Consider the following 18491-nt stretch of genomic DNA (forward strand, 5'->3'; position numbering starts at 1 on the left):
GCCCCACCAGGGGGCAGCATTTGCGTGGAGCTGCTGTGTCTCTTTCCCCATCTACAATGCGGGCATTGGACTAACTGATCCTGGGTCAGGGCCATCCTGGAAATGCCAGTCCCAGATCGAAGCAAGCTCCTTCTCTTTCCCAGGCCCCAGCCCTCGTGTCTGGAGCAGGGAGCAGAGAGCAGTTCCCAAGGTGTCTGAGCCCGGACCCTCGCCAGCCCTGCTCGGAGGAGCCCCCTGGCTCGTGCCTGGAGAGCTGAGGATCAGCGAGAGCTGGTATGGCTGCAGCAGAGCAAGGACGAGCCAGGGGAGTAGCTCTCGGCGGGGCTGGGCCACATCGGACACCCAGGATCTGTCTGGAGCCAAGCATGGCATGCAGAGTAACTATGCCCTGTGCTTGTCAAAAGTCAAAACCAACCGTGCGGGGGCCGGCGCTGTGGCATGGCGGGTTAAGCCGTCTCCTGCAGCGCCAGAATCCCATATGAGTTTGAGCCCTAGCTGCTCCACTTCTTCTTCTTCTTTTTTTTTTTTTTTAATTTATTTGACAGGTAGAGTTATGGACAGTGAGAGAGAGAGACAGAGAGAAAGGGCTTCCTTCCATTGGTTCACTCCCCAAATGGCTGCTATGGCCAGCACTGCGCTGATCCAAAGCCAGGAGCCAGCTGCTTCCTCCTGGTCTCCCATGCAGATGCAGGGGCCCAAGCACTTAGGCCATCCTCCACTGCCCTCCTGAGCCACAGCAGAGAGCTGGACTGAAGAGGAACAACCGGGACTAGAACCCGGCACCCACATGGGATGCCGACGCCACAGGCGGAGGATTAACTGAGTGAGCCACAGCGCCAGCCCCTAGCTGCTCCACTTCCAATCCAGCTCCCTGCTACTGCACCTGAGAAAGGCAGTGGAAGATGGCAGAAGTCCCTGGGTCTTGCCACTGACGTGGGAGACCCAGAAGAAGCTCCTGGCTTCAGCCTGGCCCAGCCCTGGTTGTTGAAGCTACTGGGGGAGTGAACCAACAGATGGAAGATATTCTTTCTCTTTCTCTCTCTCTCTCCTTCTTTAGCTTTGCCTTTCAATTAACTATATATATTTTTAAAGGAACTGTGCAGATGTGATTTCCCAGCAAATGTGACTAAGTTAAGGGTCTCGAGATGGGGAGATGACCCCGAGTTACCTGACGGCTGTAACCTAATCTCCTGGGTCCTTGCAGCCTACCGGGTCAGAGCCAGAGACAGGAGGACGGAAGCAGAGGTCAGAGCGAGGCGCTCATGAGCCAAGGAATGCAGGAGCAGAAGCAGCCAAGGAGACGACTTCCGCCCTGCAGCCCGCAGCGGGAAGCCAGCCCCGCAAAGCATTTCAGACTTCAGACCTCTGGAACTGACAGAGGCTGCAGCCCCACGGCCTCCCGTGACACAGGTGGCAGCCTGGGAGCGGGCAGCACGAAGCCACGCACAGCTGGGCCTAGAACCCAGGTCTTGGCTCACAGTGCAGGCCCAGCTCCCCAGCCCTCATGAAAAGAAGGGGAGGTGTGGGGGCTGCACCCACCAGCCGAGGGGCTGCAGCGGGGAGCATGGGCATAGGCCCTGCACAGTGCAGATCTGGTTGGCACCTCCAGCCTCATCCCTACCCGTCAGCCAAGCTCAGGGCCCCGCTGAGTTTTCTCCATCATTCTCATTGCTCTTGGAAACTCTAACATTTACTTGTCTGCCCAGTGTGTGCTGTCACTCCCTAGATCCTGTGCTGTCCAACGTGGTAACCACCAGGCACACCAGGCACAGGTGTGCAATGCAGCTAGTGCCCATGAGCAGCTGGAGTTCTAATTTTATTTATTTTTTTTAAAAGCTTTATTTATTTGAGAAGCAGAATTAGAGAGAGAGAGAGAGAGAGAGGTATAGACAGAAAATTCTTCCATCTGCTGGTTCACTCCCCAGATGGCCACAATGGTCAGAACTGGGCCAATCCAAAGCCAGGAGTTTCCTCCAGGTCTCCCACACGGATGCAGGGGCCCAAGGACTTGGGCCATCTTCTACTGCTTTCCCAGGCCACAGCACAGACCTGGACCAGAAGTGGAGCAGCCGGGACTGGAACTGGTGCCCAGATGGGTTGCTGGCACTGCAGGCGGCAGCTTAATCTGCTGTGCCACAGCACCGGGCCCTATTTGTTTTATTTTTAAGTGGAAGGGAAAGGGAGGGAGGTGGGATGAGACTGTCCATCTAGTGATTCCCTCCTCCAAATACCTGTAACAGCCAGGGCTGAGCCAGGCCAAAGCCAGGAGCCCAGAACTCTATCCAGGCCTCCCTTGTGGGGATCATTATGGCTGCCTCCCGGTGTGTGTGTTAGCAGGAAGCCGGAATTAGAAGTGGAGCTGGGACTTGAACCAGGCACTCCACGATATGAGATGGGGGTGTCCTAAGCAGTGTCGTATTTAAGTTTAATTAACTTAAATTCAAACAGCACACGTGCCAAGTGGCTACCACGTTGGGCAGTACAGTTCCAGAGGTTCAAACCACTCCCGGAAGACGCCTCCATCGCCCCCTGCAAAGGCTGGGCTCAGCACTTTCCTCCAACACCTGTGTGGGCTGGAAACTTGCTTGTTTTTTGACTTCTTTATGTTCTAATAGATGTGTCACACAAAAGCCATACATACTCCCCCACTACCCATTCGGCTGCTTAGTGTAGATTTTATTTCTCCATGGATGTTTTCTTTTTGTGTGTGTGTGTGTTTTAAAGATTTATTTATTTATTTGAGAGGCAGAGTTACGGGGAGAGAGAGAGAGAGAGATCTTCCATCCACTGGTTCACTTCCCCAAATAGCTCAATGGCCAGAGCTGGGCCCATCTGAAGCTGGGAACCGGAGCTTCTTCCAGGTCTCCCAGGTGGGTGCAAGGGCCCAAGCACTTCTGCCACTTTCCAAGGCCATTAACAGAGAGCTGGATGGGAAGTGGAATAGCTGGGACATGAACCAGCACCACATGGGATGCTGACACCACAGGCGGAGGTTTAACTTATGCCACAGCACCAGCCCGTTTTCCCTTTTTTTAAAAAATGGAGGGGGCGGGTGTTGTGGCATGGTGGGTTACAAGCTGCTGCCTGTGATGCCAGCATCCCTTGTGGGTGCCAGTTTGTGTCCCGGCTGCTCCACTTCAGATCCAGCTCCCTGCTAATGGCCTGGCAAAGCAGTGAAAGATGGTCCAAGTGCTTGGGCCCCTGCCACCCACACCTGGAAGAAGCTCTTGGCTTCGGCCTGGCTCAGCCCCGGCTGTTGCAGCCATGGAGGGTGGGATGCGGGGACCAATGGATGGAAGATCTCTCCCTCTCTCTGTAACTCTGCCTTTCAAAGAAATAACAAAATTGAGGTAAAACGCACATAATGTAAAACCAGCCATTTTAAAGCATACAATTCTGTGACGCTGAGTGCGCTCTCAGTGTGGGGACCCGTTAGCTCCATCTGGCGCCACCGCGGACTGATGAACACCTGTGGTTGTCTCCACCTGCTGGCCACCGTAAGTGATGCCCCTCGGACATGGGTACAGCGCTCTCTGTCTAAGGCCCTGTTTTCAGTGCTTGTGGGCGTACCCCTGAGAACAGAACTGCTGCACCGCCTCTGTTTAACTCCCTGGGGAACCAGCACTCTCCCACGGCAGCTGTGCCGTCTTACACTCCCACCAGAACGCACAGATTCCAAGTTCTCCACCTCCTCCCCAGCACTTGTTATTTTCCTCTTTCGTCCTTGTTTGTACAGGACGGCCAGCCGTGCTTTCATCAGCACCATCTGGCAGGTGTGAACTGGTGTCCCGCTGTGGGTCAGCTGGGCCTTCCCCGATGACCATGACACTGAGCATCTTTGCATGTGCTTCCACACTGCCCATGTGCCGGGGAAAGCAGCAGAAGTTGGTCCCAGCACTCGGGCCCTTGCACTCACCCGGGAGACCTGGATGAAGCTCCTGGCTCCTGGCTTTGGTCTGGCCCAGCTCTGGACCTTGAGGCCGTCTGGGAAGTGAACCAGCAGAAGGATGAACTCACTCCACCCCCCCGCCTTCTCCTTCTCTCTCTGCAACTCTGCCTTTCCAATAAATATATAAATCTTAAAAAAAAAAAAAAAAGAACCACCTAGAAGTGTCCACCCAGCTCCAGAGCTGTCCATGGGTCTGAGGGCCTTCACGGTAAATGCACTGAGGTTCAGCCACTCCCTGCACCTGGTCCTGTGCCCCCCCCCCGCCTCCCACAGGGGTCTCCAGGAACTTGCAGGACTTGACTGAGACAGGACACTGCAGGGCACCGGGTGATTGAGTTCTCCCACCCGAACCTCAGTTTCCTCGTCTGTGATGTGGGGACGGTGGCCCTTCCTTCCTTTGAAGATGACAGGGTAGACTGTCAGCCACACCTCACTGCACCATGCACCAGCAGTGGGGACAGGCCACAGCATCCGGTTCAGGGATGCCACACAGCACGGTCGAAAGCGCCTGACGCTGGGCCTGGACTCAAATCCTGGCTGTGCTGTTTACTTCCCGTGACCTAGGACCGGTCCCCTCCCTCCTCTGGGCCTCGGTGTCCCCTCTGTGCAGCACGGAGCTTGGTGAGGACAACCTGAGCCTTGGTCGCAGTGACGCCCTCTGAGCTCCTCTGCTCAGGGCTCCTGGTCCCCGCGGTGCCATCCGGTGCCATCCGCTCAGCCACCCAGCACCCAGGGGTGGCAGCAGCCTCACCTTCGAGAAGTCTTAAAACAGGCAGGGCCTCGGCCCTGTGGGGGAAGCAGCTGCGCCTGGGCTGCTTTTGTCAATGAGCTATACTTAGGCCCATGCGGATGCCCGTAATTACCTCTCGTTAATACAAGCCTCACTGCCCGCCTGGAACCGCGGCGCAGACGGTGCAGCTGCCACCTCCAGGAGCCCCCGGGTCTGCAGCAGCGACCTCCTGCCTGCCCCACTGCAGGGGCAGCAGCAGAGCTGGGCTGTGCGCAGGCGAGAGCACGGGAGTGACAAGGCCAGGCTCAGAGCCCAGCACGGCTCTTCCTGGAGCAAAACTCGTCGGACTGCCATCTTCCTCCCAATCCAGAACCTTCTGCGCATCTCTCTTCCCTCCTCAGTCCAGCCTCTTTGGCGTGGCAGGCAAGACCCTCACTTCGTTACCCACCCTACTTCCCTTCTTCATAGTCCTCGCTTTAACCTGCCCATGCCTGGCCACCCCCATGGGCATCTTCTGTTTGCAGTGACCAGAGGACCAGTTCTGTCCAAGGTTATGCTGACAGAGGCAGGGCGGCCCCACGGCCTCCCATGACACAGAATGAAGGAAGGGGGTCGCCCTGCTCGGTGCTGGGCCCTGCCAGCAAGGGGCAGGCGGATGCGTGGGGTAGGGTGTGGCAGGGCTGCCACTGTGGGGCTGCCCACAGCAGCCCATGGAGGACACAGCCACTGCCCCAGCTCTCTGACAGGGAGCTGTGTGGAGGGAGGGTGATGGTGCTGCTGGGGGTAGGGGACTTGGACGGATGCCAGCTGTGCTGCCCGCTGGCTGCCACTGGGCCCCTCCCATCTGCCTCTCCGTCTCCTGCTGGCTGCTCCTCCTCTGACCACTGACTACAAGAGCAACTAGGAGCTCCGGGCTTCTCTCTGCACACACCCCCACCACCTCTATCCGACAGCTCCCAAATTTACATCTTCCGCCCGACCCCACATCTCTGCCTCCTTGACATCTCACCTGGATGAAATACCCACCCCGCCCCCCAGCCCTGGCCTCCTGCTCCCAGTCTGCCTCCACCCAGCTCATGGCCGCCATTGTCGTCCTGCTAGTTCAGGGTAGAAGCCTGGAAGTAACCCTGACTGACTCTCTCTCTCTCTCTCTCTCCTCCACACATCCCATTCAGCAGCAAATGCTGCACAAAGGGCCCTGCCTTGTCACAGGTGCACAGCCCTCCTGGGCCAGGCCCAGGACACCACTCGCAAATCCTTTCCGAGATGCCCACAGCCCTTGGACTTAGGCTCATTTTCCTCCTCGCTCCCTGCACTGCATTTCCTGCCTCTTGTCCCTTGAGTTTTTATTACGGTCCCTGAATTTGGATCGTGTACCCGCTTCTGCCCTCCTGGTCCATCTGTGTGAAAGGCCCCGCCTCTCACTTGCACCCACAAGGCTCCCTCATGCCACCCGGGCCCAGCTCAATGCTCCCTCCAGAAACAGCTGGCCGGGGCAGCTCCTCACCTGCAGCCCTTCCTGTGCTGTCACCAGCGTCTTCCCCAGGCAGCCTGAACGGGGGGGCCAGGTGTGCTTCTGTCCCTGCCGTGTCCCCAGCACGGCGCCTGGATGCAGGACATCTCATCAGGCTGTGTGATGTAGAACAAGGGCCAGAGGTCGTGGGGATGCCACCAGTGATGTGGCAGGGGGGTGAGTGTCCCGCTCCAGCTAATCCCAGTGAGCCTTTTTTGAGCACCCTATGTGCAGTGGGCAGCTGTATGTATACGGGCACTCACTCAATCCTAACTCTTCCTGCTGGGCGTGACCAGTCAAGCACACGGTAGCCAGCCCCCTCCATGTACCCCAAAGACCCCCCCCCCAACTTCCTGGTCTTCCTGTCCTGGGTGACCTGCCACTGCCACCTGCAGGGTTGACCCAAGTAACCAATAGGACTTTGTGGAAACAACTGCGACTCCTGAGGCTGGGTCAGGACAACACAGCGTCTGCTTTGCCCTCGTGGGAACACCAGCCTCCCTGTTGTTAGGAGGCTCAGGCAGCCCTGAGGAGGGGGCCATGTGGGAAGCGTGGGGGCCTCCTGCCAGCCCCAGGGGGCACTGCAGACACAGCCGCCCCTGTTTATACTTGACTGCCACCTCTCGAGAGACAGTGAGCCACAGCCACCCAGGGAGGCCGCTCCCGGGTTCCTGACCCCCATGCAGCACCTGTTCATTGTTTGAAGCCACTGCCTGGTTTGTGGGGTGATTTATGCAGAAACAGGTCCCTGATACACCCCTGTGGGAGAAGGAAAAGTAGCCCAGATGCTTAATGCCACCTTCCCCAGGCCCCATACCCAGGCCCTGCCCAGCAGGTGGAGGGCCCAGGGTGCTGTCCAGCTAAGACAGCTCCACGCTCCTGATGAGTTCAAGGCCTGCTTGGTTTCCAGCCCAAGTCCGTGTCCATAGCAACTGTTTGAGAAGCGTGACATTCAATCAGATGGCTGTCTGGTCAAGAAGACAGCAGGCAGTGGCCGCCCCGGCCTGCTGCTGTCACTGCCCCACCTGAGACAGCCACTCCAAGCGTAGTCCCCAGGCCCACTCTGACAGCGACCTCTGGCTCAAGGCCGGGCTGCGGATCCTGGGGGAGAGGAGCGTGGCGGGAACAGGGCTGCTTCCCCAGCCTCTGTGGAACCACACCCCATTTAATTATGCCTGGCTGTGGAGGTGACAGGGACAGCAGCCAGCACTCAGCTGTGTGTGGGAGGCACAGGAAGGAGAGGAGACGCAGACCCTCAGAACAACGGGACTTGGGGGCAGCCCACACCGAGCCCAGCTGGAATGGCATCCAGGCCTCTCTTTGCCCTCAGCGACACTGGGGCTCCTCACCCTGACCCAGCCCAGCCACACAGTCTCCTCCCGAGTTCTTTCTCCTTTGCCGGCCACAGGGCCTTCACCCACGCTGTTCCCGGGCTGCATTTGCCTCTCAACCGCTCGTGTGTTCTGCTGCTTCTCCAGACTCAGGTCCCCACTCACAGAGCCCCTCCTCAGGGCCGTCCCCGACCCTCCTCCAGGCGGCCGTGGGGCGCAGTGGGTTAAGTCGCCGCTTTAGGATGCCCTCAGCCCATACTGGAGCTCCTGGTTCAAGTCCTGGCTTCTCCATTTCCAATCCAGCTTCCTGATAATGCAAACTTGGAAGGTACCAGGTGATGGCTAAGGTACCTGGGTCCCTGCCACCCACAGGGGAGACCAGGATGGAGTTCCTGGCTCCTGGCTTCAGCCTGGCCCAGCCCTGGTTCTTGCAGGCATTCGGGGAATGAAGCAATAGATAGAAGTTCACTCACTCATATTCTCTCTCTCTCTCTCTCTCTCTCTCGCTGCTCCTCTGTCTGCCTTGCACATAAATACAAGTAAATAAATTTTAAAAACTAAAAAATGAAGGCCCCTTGACCCCCCACTGCTCCTTCCAGACACCCTCAATGCCTTCCTTCAAAACCTCTTCCAGGGTCTGCAGCTACCCTGCTTGGTTCCACGTGGACCTGACGGATGTCACACCCGTTCTGTGGGCCCCAGGAGGGGAAGGACCCTGCCCACGCCACTCTGCACTGTGTCCCTGGTGCTAAGCAGGTGCTGAGTGGGTGGTGGGTCAGATCCCAGAGGGAGGCACCCAGGGCGGGCTGGAGCTGCCCAGCGGCAGAGGAGACATTGCCCGGGTTCCAGACAGGCCATTCTGGGGCTTCCTGCTCTCAGAATCATCCTGAAAATGTTCTGTCCCTGCCTGGTATCCCTGGGGACCAGAAGAGACACCCTCCCGCCCCCACCCAAAGAAGTCTTCCCCAGCCTTGCAGGTGGAGGTGGGAGCTAAGGGCTCCTGAGCTCACAGACAGCCCCGGGGCCCTCGGAATGGGAAGCGAGGCCCCTGCGAGCTGGTTCTCTCAGTGCTGCTCCATGGGAGGGGGCACCGGTCTGCCTGTCGTGTCCCCAAGTCCCCTGTGGTTTGTGCTCCATTTCATTCTTTTTAAAAAAAGATTTTATTTATTTATTTATTCGAGAGGAAGAGTTACAGACAGAGAGAGGGAGAGAGACAAATAGAGAGGTCTTCTACCCACTGGTTCACCCCCCAGATGGCTGCAATGGTTGGTGCTGGTCAAGGGGATGCCGAGAGTCCGGAACTCCATCTGGTCTCCCACGTGGGTGCAGGGGCCCAAGCACCGGGCGGTCCTCCGCTGCCTTCCCAGGCCATAGCAGGGGGCCGGGCTTGAAGCAGAGCAGCCTGCGCTTGAAATGGCGCTCACGCGGGACGCAAGCACCAAAGGCAGTAGTTTAACCAACCGCGTCACAACACCGCCCCCTCCCCTGACTTATTCATGTATTTGAAAGTCAGAGTTAGAGAGAGAGGGAGAGACAGCCGGAGATCCTCCATTTGCTGGTTCACTCCCCAAATGGTGGCAATAGCCAGGGCGGGGCCGGGCTAAAGCCCAGAGCCAGGAACTCCCTCCAGGTCTCCCATGTGGGTGCAGGGGCCCAAGCACTTGGGCCATCTTCCGCTGCTCTTCCAGGCGCGTTAGTAGGGAGCTGGATGGGAAGTGGAGCAGCCGGAAGCCACACTGGCACCCACATGGGATGGCGGTGGACCGACCCACTACGCCCAACGCTGGCCCCTCCGTTTCATTCCTAAACGCATCGAGGTTAGAATCACACACGCTCGAACCCGACGTGCTCCCCTCTTTACCGCACTGTGACTTCTGGACTGTGGGGACACGGGACAGAGGAAGAGGGGCCCACGGCTGGGATGGGGCAAAGGAGTCTGATCTGAGCTTCCCCCTCAATCTCGGTGGGGGAGGAAGGTCACCCCACCATCACTGAGGAGAAGTTCAAGCTGGGGGGGGGGGGTGGGAAGGTGATTTGATGATGACCACAACTGGCCCAACCCCTCTGTCACCACGCCTCTTCATGGACCAGCATTCAACCCTCCAGGTCCCCTGTCCCGCCCCGGCCACTCCCTGCTGTGGCTCCAGAGAGGGCTGAGGGCAGCCCCGTGCCTGTGGGCAGTACAACACTGAGGCTGTGAGCGTGGGCTCTGGAGTTGTCTCTTCTAGCTTTGGTCCTGGCGCTGACATCTGTATGCTGTGTGCAGTGAGCTGGTCACTGAACCTCCCTGAGCCCCAGTGTCCTGAAGGGTGGCTGCGGGACACAGTCGAGGCAGCACAGACTGACCGCGGACACAGCACCGGCAGACAGCGGGTGCTCCCCAGGTCTGCACCAGTCTCTCCTGGTCACGGGAGCCGGGAGGGTGCTGGAGAACGGGTGGGCTCCAGGGGCCGGGCACTGTCCACTGAGCCACTGAGAAGTGCAGGGAGGGAATGAGATGTGGCCTAGCCACATGGCACATTGGTGGCAGCGGGGTTTGGGCCAGGCCTCTGGACTGCCGCACCAGTGCGCTCTTGCTGGGGCTGGAGACCTCAGCCCTCCTTGTATTTCCAGGGCCCAGTTGTCTCCACTGCATGGGACATGTAACGGAAACTTAAAGGGAATTCAAATGAACACTTCAGTCACACTAGCCACATTTCAAGTGCTCAATGCCACACGTGGCCAACAGCACCACGTGGCCAGGGCAGGGACAGACCACTTCCATAGGCACAGGCAGCTCTGTGGGACAGTGTGTGAGCTTTGAACTTGGACCACTGCACATTGGTGTTTCCCACGAGGCCCAGGTGGGACCAGAGGGGGACAGGGAGGGCCTCTGCCCTCTGCTGTCCCCACAGACGCCTCTCTGCCGCCTGCAAACCGTGGGACGTGGCCCGCTGCTCTCGCGCTTCGCTTTGCTGACGTGGCTCAGGCAGGAGCTGGGGCTCAGCCAGGGTCACACAGCAGGTGGAGGCCGCAGAGGCCCAGGTGTCCTGACTCTGAGCCTACCGCGTCGCTGCTAGTCTGGGAGTCAGCAGCCAGGCCGGGCTTGGAGGTCGACAGAAAGGATATTTTTCTGCTGATGCACGAAAGCCAAACGCAACCGTGGAAGGGGTGCTCCTGCAGCCTTTCAGGAGGCAGTGGGGGACAGCAGGGCCACAGCTGCAGGGTGCGCACCCGTCAGCTCCCCAGGTCACACTGGACAGCTACAGGGCTGGGTCACCTTCGCCCCTCCCCACCCCGACAGGGTCTGGCTGGACCTCCAACCCCCCCCCCCCAAAGCTGCCATTGTCAAGCACTATTAGTTGTGTTTTGGGGATTGGGACTCCCAGTCTGGGCAGACTCCCCTGTGACCCCAGCCAGTCACCTCCTCCGTCTGTTCTCTACCTGAAAATGGAGACGATGAGCCTAGCCATGGGGGCAGACGGACTGGCTGCACCTGTAAGCCAGATGGGGCTGAGGGCACAGACAACAGGCCTGGGCTCCACCTGATGTGCCCACGAGCCCTGCTCCACCTCTACCCAGCGGCGCTGGCCTCTCTGAGCCGTGACTCCTTACCTGGGAGGTCTGGGTCAGACACCTGACCCCACAGCGGAGCCTTTTTCTGCCATCATGGGATGGCCAGACACCAAAAGCACCCCCTGGGTGACCCCGTAGCTGAAATGTGCAGCAGGGGGCAAACCCACAGGAACTGAGAGCACGTGAGCGGTAGCCAGGTGCGGGGGAGTAAGGACTCAGTGGGGACAGGTCTGATGAGAGAATGTTCCAGAACAAGCAGTGGGACAGGTGCAGATGCCGGGAACGCTGCCAAGCTGTAACTTTAAGATGGTTTCAGCGGGAAACCAGACGTGCGTCCTACCACGATTTATTTATTTATTTTTAATTTTTAAAATTTTTAAATTTTTTTGACAGGCAGAGTGGACAGTGAGAGAGAGAGAAAAGGAGAAAGGTTTTCCTTTACCGTTGGTTCACCCCACAATGGCCGCCGCGGCCAGTGCACTGCGGCTGGCGTACCACGCTGATCTGAAGGCAGGAGCCAGGTGCTTCTCCTGGTCTCCCATGGGGTGCAGGGCCCAAGTACTTGGGCCATCCTCCACTGCACTCCCTGGCCACAGCAGAGAGCTGGCCTGGAAGAGGGGCAACTGGGACAGAATCTGGCACCCCAACTGGGACTAGAACCGGTGTGCTGGCGCCGCAGGCGGAGGATTAGCCTACTGAGCTGCGGCAGCGGCCGCTACCACGATTATCTTTTAAATTTTTTTCTACCACAAGAACAGAGCTCACCTACCGGTGTCTGTGCAACTCCACAGGAGAGTGCTCGGAGCACCCAGGTCGGGGAAGCTTCTGCTGGGAGCTGTGGCTGTTGCAGGAACCTCACAGTCTCGTGACTCAAAACCTTTCTGCAGTTTATTTATCAAAGCTTCCATTGTATGCATAGACCCTGGATGTGAATTTTTTTTTTTTTTAAAGAAGATTTATTTGAAAGGCAGAGCTACAGACAGAAGGGAAGAGATAGAGAGAGGTGTCTTCCGTATGCTGGCTACCTTTTCAAATGGTTGCAATGGACAAGTCTGAGCAAGGCCAAGGCCAAGACCGGGAACTCCATCCTGGTCTCCCATAAGCACGTGGGCCGTCATCTGCTGCTTCCCCAGGTGTATTAGCAGGGAACCTAGATGGGAAGTGGAGCATCTGGGACTCAAACTAGCCCTGTGATACGGCCCCTAGGCATCAGCTTGAATCCTCAAATTAGCCCTGTGAAGTGGGTCCCAGCGTGAGTCCCATGTGACAGAGAACTGAGGTCACACGGGGGCTGGGGCTGGGGTTCGGGGGCGCGGTTGCCAGGCCGCTCCTGGTGCTGCCTCTCGCCTTCAGGTGGCAAAGCCGAGCTGGTCACCGCCTCACAGAGCCCTGAGTATGGGGACATCAGCTCCAACTGCCCGCCCGCATCATCTCATCTACTGGGTTGGAGGAGGGTCGGGCGGGGCCGCTGTCCAGCCTCCTTCCCCACAGCTGCCCGAGAACAGGCGGGTCCTGGGGGCCGCCTGCTCCGCCTGTTCCATGCCTGCCGCTGCCGCGGGATCATCCTGGAAGCCAAGCCGGCAGACGCAGAACAACGCGGCCAGAAAGCAGCGGCTGCCAGCACGCTTAATTCAATTCCCCCTCGCGTTTATGGGGCCCTGCTCTGTGACTCAGTCAGTCCCAGCCCTTGAGAGCTTGTAGCCAAGTGCAGGAGGCAGAAATACACAGGCAATTAGATGACACGTAAAAATAAATCCCAGGAAGTGTCAAGGCCGGGGTGTGCAGCCGGAGGAAGGGGAGAGTGGCACTCACGGGCACACCCCGAGAGCTCTCTGGAGAAAGACACGGCACAGCCAGGCCTCGGAGCACGGGTCAGGGAAGAACACAGGCACAGGCACAGTCCCCGCCCCGGGCCGGCGCCGCGGCACAGTGGGCAGAGCTGCCGCTGGCAGCACCGCCCCCCACTATCGAAGGGCTGGTTCAAGTCCGGGCTGCCCTGCTTCTGGTCCAGCTCTCTGCTAATGGCTCTTGGCTTTGGCCTGGCCATTTAGGGAGTGACCAGAGGACAGATCTCTCTCTCTCTTGCTCTGCCTCTTCTCTGTCACTCTACCTTTCAAATAAATAAAATAAATGTTTTCTTAAAAACAAAAAATCAAGGTCCTGGTGAGTGGTGGGCAGTGCAGGGGAACAGCAAGCTGCGCTGGGGTCGGGTGGGCCAAGGTCTGGGTGGGATCCCGAGGGTCTGGATTCCCCCTAGGGAGTCTAGATATGAACTCCAGGCCATCAGCCATCAAATCAGAGCAGGCCCCAAAGGCCATCGATCTTACTTCTAGGAACCGCCTGGCAGCCTTCTCAGCCACGTGGGGAGTGATGGGTGGGTGGGGTCTTCCTGGAAACACTCTCTGTGCTAGCCGACGCCTGACGATGACCCCGATCTCTAGCCATCGGGGTCTGGATGAATCATCGCAAGCCAGCACCCTGTGGAATACTACCCAGCTGCTCACCAGAGAGCTGCTCTAAGTCACTGCCCTGGAAAGCTCTCCAAACACCACCGGGAGGCGGAGCTGGGGTCCCCTAGGAGCAGACCCTTAGACAGCTACGGGAGTCGACTGGACAGAGGCTCCCGGAAGCACAATGGGGACGCGAGGAAGGACGGTTCAGTTCTGGCTGCACAACGGAGCTGGGCTCCAGCTCACTGGGCACTGCAGGCAGGGAGAACAGGCAGCCCAGATTCACCCCGCGGCCGCGGGGCCAGGGAGCTGGGTGTTCACCCTCCACTTCCCCTTGCAGCACTTGCGCCCTCCCTGGCAGCTGGCCCGCAGGTACTTCTGGAAGGAAGCGGCTGGTACAGACCAGAACAATGAGCATGAGCCGGCGGGGGCAGGGCCCTGCTCGCCTGCGCCCTGGTGCGGTACCGCAGGTACTGCCGGCTATCCACATCTGCTGCTCTCTGGATCGGTACCCAGGAAAAGAGGAGCAGGAACAAGGTCGATGGAAGACAGGGTGGGAGGGGGACTTCTTACTATGTTTCTTTAGGAATTTTTTTAAAAAGGCCTTTTATTTTGGAATCATTTTTAGATTATTTCAGGTTACAAAGATAATACAGAGTTCCTGTACAACCCTCACCCGGCTTCCCCTAACGTTAACATTTTACATAACAATAGTACATTTGTCAAAGCTAAAAAATTAACATAAGTACATTACTATTAACTAAACTCCAGACTTTATTCCATTAATGTCCTTTTTCTGTTCCAGGATCCAACCCAGGATATCTCATCGCATTAAGTCTTTAGAATTTTGATCCATGTGAATTTATTATCTACTGAAACAGTCACTCCAGAAGGAATAATAACCTGCAGGCTCCTGGAGCCGTCAGAGGCTTTGCAGGCAGGACCTGGCCTGGGTTCCCGGGTAGCCGGGGCCACACTGTCGGAGCCTGCGCCACGCTGAGACCCCCAGACTCCTCACTCTCCAGGGGCCTGGGGGCTCTCAGCACAGTATTTGCTGGTCCCTTTCTCCATGTGACAAGGGAGGGTGACACCTGCAGCAGAAGCCCCCACGGCCCCGTCAGTACCTCCAGAGCACTCAGCTCAACCTGCCAAAGGCTGCGGCTGCCTGCAGGGGCAGTGCAAGTCCAGAGCGGTGCAGCCCCTAGAAGCAGCCTGGGCTAGTGACGGTCAGGGAGCAGGCAGGGAGCACCTGTCTCCTCATCCCTGGGGGTGGGGGACTGAGCCATGTGCACAGCTCCATCTTCTGGGGGTCTCGGTGGGGTCAGTGAAAGTCCAGCTGTCCCCAGGGCACCTGCCTGTCCCTTCTCATCTCTGCCCCCCGCCACACCACAGCTTCCCAGGTGCTCTCCCAAATGTCACTGGGTCTCCAGGAAAATCCAAACCAAGGTGGAACCCAAGCCTCTGGCCTGGGCCCCAAGGCTTTCTGTGCCCAGATGCCTCCTCACCAGCCTCCACAGCCTGTCCCTCCGGGGTTCTAGAACACACACGGAGGTTCCGAGTTTCTGTCCTCACCAGCCACAAACAGCCTGTCCTTCCGGGGTTCTAGAACACACACGGAGGTTCCGAGTTTCCATCACTCTGCAGGTGTCAGCTCCCACTGGGATGCTCCCTTTCCCTTCCTTTTTTTTTTTTTTTTATTTGACAGGCAGAGTTAGACAGTGAGAGAGAGAGAGAGAGAGAAAGGGTTTCCTTCCGATGGTTCACTCCCCTAATGCCCGCCATGGCTGGCGCTGCGCTGATCCGAAGCCAGGAGCCAGGTGCTTCTTCCTGGTCTCCTATGTGGATGCAGGGGCCCAAGGACCTGGGCCATCCTCCACTGCCCTCCCAGGACACAGCAGACAGCTGGACTGGAAGAGGAGCAACCGGGACCAGAACCTGGCGCCCATATGGGATGCTGGCGCCGCAGGTGGAAGATTAACCAAGCGAGCCACAGTGCCAGCCCCCCCCCACCTTTTTTTAAATCTTTATTCAAGGCCAGTGCTATGGCATAGCTGATAAAGCCACTGCCTGCGATACTGGCATCCCATATGTGTGCCGGTTCGAGTCCTGGGTGCTCCACTTCTGATCCAGCTCCCTGCTAGTGCACCTGGGAAAGCAGCAGAGGATGGCCCAAGTGCTTGGGCCCCTGCACTCACGTGGGAGACCAGTCCTGCAGTCATCATCCACTGCCTCCCAGGAGCATTAGCAGGGAGCCGGACCAAAAGCACAGAGGCACCTCACTCTCCTTGGTGACCAAGGAAGTCCCACTCACTCTGTGGCTGGGCCCCAGCACCCCACGCCTCCCGTACCTCCCTGCCGTCCAGGGGACATGGTGCCCGAGGAAGGGCGCTGCTCTCCCACAGTTTTGTGAGACCCTTGAGTGCAAAGATGTTTTAGAGCTGTGTCTGCACCCCCAGCTCAAAAGTGGTACACTGGTACACAGCAGGTGCTTAAGGACAGCCTGGGGTGTGAAGGAATGAAACAACGCAGGAAGTGCAAGGCTACGCAGGACCACGTTTACAGGGGAACAGCGCTCAGTCAGGGGCTCCCAAGCACCAGCCCTTTCGCACTTACTCCGAGGCCAGCACTCATTCCCACTGAACGAGGAGGAAGCTGAGGCTCGGAGGGCGGGCACTCCGCTGGCCAGTGGCCAGGCGAGAATTTGAATGTAAGTGTGTTGGACTCTTAGAGGCTTCTCACTGTCGCCCACCCCCAACCTGGGGAAGGGGCACAGATGCTGCCAACTGGTGCTAACCTGGTCCCTAACCCACCTGTGATGTCACACTGGCCCCTGCCAACCTCCGGGCCTCGGTTTCTCCATCTGCACAATGGAGAGGCTGGCTGGAACAGAAGTGGGCAAGGTCTCCTAGCTCACAGAGCCTGGGATTCCAGCGTCCCAGCCGCCTGCCCGTGGTGTCTCGGTACGGGCAGGGGTCGTGCGCAGTTCTGGCTGATCCACAACACAGCTGTGCTGCAGCCTCGGGAGCCACCCCTGACGTGCACACCTGCTGCTCTGAGCCATACTCCCTCTTTAAAGTGTGGGGTAGACGTCGCGTGGGCCAGTCCTGAGCTCCCCCAGGCACCCCATTATCCCCCTACCCCCAGCCCTGTGACCCAGACAAGCAGGGCCCCTGTGGCTGCAGAGCAGGAGATGCGACCTCACCGTCTCCTCACTCCCGCCCCGGTGAGCGACTGGATGGGTGCATTGAGGCTGAGTCCCCGCTGCAGCTTCCGACAGCGCCGCCCAGGTCTGAGCCCAGACACGAACGCCTCGCCGTGATCACAGCACCTCCATGGCGACATCACGGCCCGAGTCTGCTCCGACGTGGGCCCGTCTCGTAGGGACCAGCTGGGCATGATTTCTTGGACTCCCCTCCACGGAGGCCTCCAGCCCAGAGTCCCTTTGGGCTTGGATGTCTCCAGATGGGGATAGCAACTCTGCCACCGCCAATGTACCCTCTCCCACGTCTACAAGTGATCCGGCCCCTCTAGGGTGGCGGCACCCCGGGTCCCGACCTGGCCCTCGCTTCCTCCCTGCTTCCCCTGCTCAGTGAGACCCCTCATCAGCCCTGGCTCAACCAGTCCCCAGCCCCCAACCCCTCAAGTCTACTGGCGCCATCTCCATCATTGTTAAACCAGCACATGTCCAGGACATGGTCACAAAACACTCAGTCTCCTTCACACCTGGGACCCCACATGTGCCCCCGACTACTCGCGTGATCCTCCAGACACGGCCCTGCCTCCTCACACATGTGCACCAAGCTTGGCACGTGAACACTTACATGTCCTCGTGTATGAGTCTCTGGGCCAAGCGTTTTACACAGATCAACTCATGTTGCTTCCCACAGCCCCACAGACTACTGTCATCATCCCCATATTACAGATGAGGACATTGAGGTGCCCAGGATAACCTGCCCAAGGTCACGGAGCAGGACTCGAACCCAGGATTCCCTCTGCCCGGTGGCCCTTCCCCTCCCGCAGGTCTGCCGCCAGGCCCAGTGCCAGCCACGCCCTCTGGAGGTGTTCCCTGCCCCACTCCCCACCTGCCGCCAGCCCTGGTGCCACAAGCTCCAAGCCCGGCAGGAGTTGCTCAAGAATGTGGGTGCCCGGGAGGCGGGGGCTCCTCAGAAGTGGGGACGGCCGCTTTGTCACTTTCACGGTTGCTTCATACATGCATGCATTCATGCACCCGACCCGTATTTGCAAACACCCCAGTGAGCTAGTGCTCCCTAGCAGAGCTGTCGCACGGGGAGACCGACGTTACAGGCAGAAACAGGCCGACGAGGGCCCCACGCGGCTCCCCCATTCCGGGGCGCCCGCTGCCTCCCACGGGAGCTCTCAGGAAAAGCTGGTGAAGAGGACGTGGGTGAAGTCCGATCCCATCCACGTGGGCCTGTAAGGGAATGGGGCACGCGCCACTCACAGCCCCCTGGGCGGGTCCCAGGAAGATCCCACAGCCCGCCCAGTGTTGCTGGGAACGCAGGGATGACACAGCCTCCACCGCCCCCTCCAGCCCGCGCTGCCCCCGAGTCTCGCTGCCTGGGGCTCTCTGCAGTTGCCCCGACACGCTGACCCCGACTTTACCCACCACCGGCCCGGAGGGACTCAGCAACCAGCGAACGCAGCCCCTAATGCACAGCCTGGAGGGGACGCCTGGTGCCGGCAGGTGCGGTTAGGGTTCCACGGGCCCATCCTGTGACCGCCAGACCCCAGGCTGGTCCCAGTGATCTCACACCCCGGACAGCCGGGCCCTCTCACACGGATCAGGGTTGACCTGTGTCACTAGCAGGGTAGCGTGGAAATGACAGCAGTGACTTTCGGCCTGGATTATAGAAGGCACTGCAGTTCCCACGCTGCTCGCTGGGTCTCTCGCTCTGGGGAAAGCCAGCTCTGATGTCGTGAGAGCACCTGTTGCTCCCGGGGT

The 18491-nt window shown here is 58.8% G+C and overlaps 1 protein-coding gene across 4 annotated transcripts in view; it reads right to left on the bottom strand.

Annotated features, from left to right (window-relative positions):
• DLGAP4 (DLG associated protein 4) overlaps window positions 1-18491 on the bottom strand; it is a 173384-nt gene that overhangs the window by 78396 nt on the left and 76497 nt on the right. The window lies entirely within an intron of this gene.

Source organism: Oryctolagus cuniculus, chromosome 11 (assembly GCF_051225735.1).
Source record: "Oryctolagus cuniculus isolate XC-2025 breed Fujian yellow rabbit chromosome 11, ASM5122573v1, whole genome shotgun sequence".
In the NCBI taxonomy this organism is placed as follows: domain Eukaryota; kingdom Metazoa; phylum Chordata; class Mammalia; order Lagomorpha; family Leporidae; genus Oryctolagus; species Oryctolagus cuniculus.